Source organism: Xylocopa sonorina, unplaced genomic scaffold (assembly GCF_050948175.1).
Source record: "Xylocopa sonorina isolate GNS202 unplaced genomic scaffold, iyXylSono1_principal scaffold0113, whole genome shotgun sequence".
Classification (NCBI taxonomy): Eukaryota; Metazoa; Arthropoda; class Insecta; order Hymenoptera; family Apidae; genus Xylocopa; species Xylocopa sonorina.
In genome coordinates, this window is record NW_027490184.1 from 445,782 (window position 1) to 452,102 (window position 6,321).

Below are 6,321 nucleotides of genomic sequence, written 5' to 3' on the forward strand. Positions count from 1 at the left end.
AGGATATAGCGATGGCAGATGTCTACGTATGGAAGCAATAGAGTTCTAGTGCTTTTTAAAACGCGATATCGCATCTCATTTCTATGTTTCATGATAAGATACAATATTCATTGCGAGGTGTCATGTATACCTCGTACTCACTTCAAAAGAATGTAAATGCGACACTTCCTTGCTAGGAAATAGCGTATGCAGATGTCTAGGTATCGAAGCAATAGAGTTCTAATGCTTCTTAAAACGGGATAACGCATCTCATTTCTATGTTTCATGATAAGATATAATATTTATTGCGAAGTGTCACTTATACCTCGCATAAACTACAAATGAATGTAAATGCGACACTTCCTTGCTAGGAAATAGCGTTAGTAGATGTCTACGTACCGAAGCAATAGGGTTCTAGTTCTTCTTAAACCGCCATAACGCATCTCATTTCTATGTTTCATGATAATATATAATATTCATTGTGGAGTGTTATGTATACCTCGTATTCACTTCAAAAGAATGTAAATGCGACACTTCCATGCTAGGAAATAGCGTTTGCAGATGTCTCCGTATCGAAGCAATATTGTTCTAATAATACTTAAAACGCGATATTGCATCTCATTCCTATGTTTCATGATACGATGTAATATTCATTGCGAAGTGTCGCTTATACCTCGCATACGCTACAAATGGATGTAAATGCGACACTTCCTTGCTAGGATATAGCGATGGCAGATGTCTACGTATTGAAACAACATGGTTGTAATGCTTCGTAAACCGAGATATCGCATCTCATTTCTATATTTTACGATAAGATATAATATTCATTGTGGATTGTTATGTATACCACGTATTCACTTTAGATGAATGTAAATGCGACACATCCTTGCTAGGAAATAGCGTTAGTAGATGTCTACGTATCGAAGCAATAGGGTTCTAGTTCTTCTTAAACCGCCATAACGCATCTCATTTCTATGTTTCATGAGAACATATAATATTCATTGCGAAGTATTATGTATACCTCGCATACACTTCAAATGAATGTTAATGCGACACTTGCTTGCTAGGAAATAGCGTTTGTAGATGTCAACGTATAGTAGCAATAGAGTTCTAATGCTTCTCAAAACGCGATATCGAATCTCATTTCTATGTTTCATGATAAGATCTAATATTCATTTCGAAGTTTCATGTATTCCTTGTATTCACTTCAAATGAATGTAAATGCGACACGTCCTTGCTAGGAAATAGCGTTTGCAGATGCCTACGTATCGAAGCAATAAAGTTCTAATGCATCTTATATCGCGATGTCGCATCTCATTTCTATGTTTCATGATAAGATATAATATTCATTGCGAAGTTTCATATATACCTTGTATTTACTTCAGAGGAATGTAAATGTTACTCTTCCCTGCTAGGAAATAGCGTTTGCAGATGTCTACGTATCGTAGCAAGCGTGTCATAATGATTCTTAGAACGAGATATCGCATCTCATTTCTATGTTTCATGATAACATATAATATTCATTGCGAAGTGTTATGTATACCTCGCATACACTTCAAATGAATGTAAATGCGACACTTCCTTGCTAGGAAATAGAGTTTGCAGATGTCTACGTATCGTAGCAAGCGTGTTATAATGCTCCTTAAAAAACGAGATATCGCATCTCATTTCTATGTTTCATGACAACATATAATATTCATTGCGAAGTGTTATGTATACCTCGCATACACTTCAAATGAATGTAAATGCGACACTTCCTTGCTAGGAAATAGCGATTGCAGATGTCTACGTATCGAAGCAATAGGGTTCTAATGCTTCTTGCAACGGGATATCGCATCTCATTTCTATGTTTCATGATAAGATATAATATTTATTGCGAAGTGTCACGTATACATCGCGTACACTTCAAATGAATGTAAATGCGTCACTTCCTTGCTAGGAAATAGCGTTTGCAGATGTCTACGTATCGAAGCAATAGGGTTCTAATGCTTTTTGAAACGGGATATCGCATCTCATTTCTATGTTTCATGATAAGATACAATATTCATTGCGAAGTTTCATGTATTCCTCGTATTCACTTCAAATGAATGTAAATGCGACACATCCTTGCTAGGAAATAGAGTTAGCAGATGTCTACGTATCGATGCAATGAAGTTCTAATGCATCTTACATAGCGATATCGCATCTCATTTTTATGTTTCATGATAAGATATAATATTTAGTGCGAAGTGTCACGTATACATCGCATACACTTCAAATGAATGTAAATGCGTCACTTCCTTGCTAGGAAATAGCGTTTGCAGATGTCTACGTATCGAAGCAAAAGGGTTCTATCGCTTCTTAAAACGCGATATCACATCACATTTCTATGTTTCATGATAAGATATAATATTCATTGCGAAGTTTCATGTATTCCTCGTATTCACTTCAAATGAATGTAAATGCGACACTTCCTTGCTAGGAAATAGAGTTTGCAGATGTCTACGTATCGTAGCAAGCGTGTTATAAGGCTTCTTAAAACGAGATATCGCTTCTCATTTCTATGTTTCATGACAACATATAATATTCATTGCGAAGTATTATGTATACCTCGCATACACTTCAAATGAATGCAAATGCGACACTTCCTTGCTTGCAAATAGCGATTGCAAATGTCTACGTATCGAAGCAATAAAGTTCTAATGCTTCTTGAAACGGGATATCGCATCTCATCTCTATGTTTCATGATTGGATATATTATTCATTGCGAAGTTTCATGTATTCCTCGTATTCACTTCAAATGAATGTAAATGCGACACTTCCTTGCTAGGAAATAGAGTTTGCAGATGTCTACGTATCGAAGCAATAGTGTTCTAATGCTTCTTAAAATGGGATATCGCATCTCATTTCTATGTTTCATGATAAGATATAATATTCATTGTGCAATGTTATGTGTACCTCGCATTCACTTCAAAAGAATGTAGATGCGACACTTCCTTGCTAGGTAATAGCGTTTCCAGATGTCTACGTATAGAAACAATAGGGTACTAATGCTTAATAAAACGAGACGTCGCATCTCATTTCTATGTTTCATGATGAGATATAAAATTCATTGCGAAGTGTCATGTATACCTCGTATTCACTTCAAAAGTATGTAAACGCGACACTCCCTTGCTAGGAAATAGCGTTCGCAGATGTGTACGTGTCGTAGCTATAGAGATCTAGTGCTTCTTAAAACGCGATATCGCGCCTCACGTCTATGTTTCATGATAAGATATAATATTTATTGCGAAGTGACACTTATACCTCGCATAAACTTAAAATGAATGTAAATGCGACACTTCTTTGCTAGGAAATAGCGTTTGCATATGTCTACGTATCGAAGCAATAGATTTCTAATGCTTCTTAAATCGCCATATCGCATCTAATTTCTATGGTTCATGATAAAATATACTATTCATAGTGAAGTGTTATCATAACCTCGTATTCACTTCAAAAGAATGTAAATACGACACTTCCTTGCTAGGAAATAGCGTTTGCAGATGTCTACGTTCCGTAGCAATTGAGTTCAAATGCTTCTTAAATCGCGATGTCGAATCTCATTTCTATGTTTCATGATAAGATACAATATTCATTGCGAAGTGTTATGTATTCCTCGCCTACACTTCAAATGTATGTAAATGCGGCACTTCCTTTCTAGGAAATAGCGTTTCCAGATGTCTACGTATCGAAGCAATGGATTTCTTATGCTTCTTCAAACGGGATATCGCATCTCATTTCTATGTTTCATGATAAGATATAATATTCATTGCGATGTGTCATGTATACCTCGTATTCACTTCCAAAGAATGTAAATGCGACACTTCCTTGCTAGAAAATAGCGTTTGCAGATTTCTGCGTATCGTAGCATTAGATTTCTATTGCATCTCAAAACGCGATATCACATCACATTTCTATGTTTCATGATAAGATATATTATTCATTGTGGAATGTCATGTATACCTCGCATACACTTCAAATGAATGTAAATGCGTCACTTCCTTGCTAGGACATAGGGCTTGCAGATGTGTCTACGTATCGAAGCAATAGAGTTCTAATGCTTCTTAAAACGCGACCTCGCATCTCATTTCTATGTTTCGTGATTAGATATAATATTCATTGTGGAGTGTTATGTATACCTCGCATTCACTTCAAAAGAATGTAGGTGCGACTCTTCCTTGCTATTAAATAGCATTTGCAGATGTCCACGTATCGTAGCAATAGTGTTCTAACGCTTCTTAAATCGCGATATCGCATCTGATTTCTATGTTTCGTGATAAGATATAAAGATTCATTGTGGAGTGTTATGTATACCTCGTATTCACTTCAAAAGAATGTAAATGCAACACATCCTTGTTAGGAACAAGCGTGTGCAGATGTCTCCGTATCGAAGCAATAGAGTTCTAATGCACCTTAAAACGCGATATCGCATCTCATTTCTATGATTTATGATAAGACATAATATTCATTGCGGAGTGTCATGTGTAACTCCTATTCACTTCAAAGGAACGTAAATGCGACACTTCCTTGCTAGGAACTAGCGTTTGCAGATATCTACGTATCGATGCAATAGAGTACTAAAGCTTCTTAAATCGCGATATTGCATCACATTTCTATGCTTCATGATAAGATATAATATTCATTGCGTATAGTCAGGTTTTCCTCATACTCACTTCAAAAGAATGTAAAGGCGACACTTCCTTGATAGGAAATAGCTTTTCCAGATGTCTACGTATGGAAGCAAGGGCGTACTAATGCTTCTCAAAACACGATCGCATCTCATTTCTATGTTTCATGATAAGACATAGTATTCAATGCGACGTGTCATGTATACCTCGTACTCACTTCAGAAGAATGTAAATGCGACATTTCCTTGATAGGAAATAGCGTTTGCAGATGTCTACGAATCGAAGCAAGGGAGTTCTAATGCTTCTTAAATCGCGATATCGCACCTCAATTCTACGTTTCATGATAAGATATAATATTCATTGTGTAGTGTTATGTATATCTCGTCTACACTTCAAATGAATGTAAATGCGACACTTCCTTGCTAGGAAATAGCGTTTCCAAATGTCTACGTAACGAAGCAATAGGGTTCTAATGCTTCTCAAAACGCGATATCGCATCTCATTTCTATGTATCATGATAAGATATAATATTCATTTCGAAGTGTCATGTATACCTCGGATACACTTCACATGAATATAAATGCGACACTTCCTTGCCTTTAAATTGCGTTTGCAGATGTCTACGTATCGAAGAAATAGAGATCTACTGCTTCTTAAATAGCCATATCGCATCTCATTCCTATGTTTCATGATAAGATATGATATTCATTGTGGAGTGATATCATAACCTCGTATTCACTTCAAAAGAATGTAAATGCGACACTCCCTTACTAGGAAATAGCGTTTGTAGATGTCTACGTAACGAAGCAATAGAATCCTAATGCTTCTTAAATCGCGATATCGCATCTCATTCCTATGTTTCATGATAAGATATATTATTCATTGCGAAGTGTCTTGTATAACTCGCATACACTTCAAATGAATGTAATTGCGACACTTCCTTGCCAGGAAATAGAGTTGGCAGATGTCTACGTATCGAAGCAATAGAGATCTACTGCTTCTTTAATAGCGATGTCGCATTTCATTTCTATGTTTCATGATAAGATATAATATTCATTGCGGAGTGTCATGTATACTTCGTATGCACTTCAAAAGAATGTAAATGCGACACTTCCTTGCTAGGAAGTAGCGTTTGCACATGTCTACGTATCGAAGAAATAGGGTTCTATTGTCCCTTAAGTCGCGATATCGCATCTCATTTCTATGTTTCATGATAAGATATAATATTCATTGCGCAGTGTTATGTTTATCTCGTCTACACTTCAAATGAATGTAAATGAGGCACTTCCCTGCTAGGAAATAGCGTTTGTAGATGTCTAGGTATCGAAGCAATAGAGTTTTAATGCTGCTTAAACCGCGATATCGCATCTCATTTCTATGTTTCATGATAAGATATAATATTCATTGTGCAGTGATATGTATATCTCGTCTACACTTCAAAAGAATGTAAATGCGACACTTCCTTGCTAGGAAATAGCGTCTACAGATGTCTGCGTATCGTAGAAATAGAGTTCTAATTCTTCTTAAAACGCGATATCGCATCCCATTTGTATGTTTTATGATAAGATACAATATTCATTGCGAAGTGTCATGTATACCTCGTATTCACTTCAAAACAATGTAAATGTGACACTTCCTTGCTTGGAAATAGCGTTTACATATGTCTACGTATCGAAGCAATAGATTTCTAATGCTT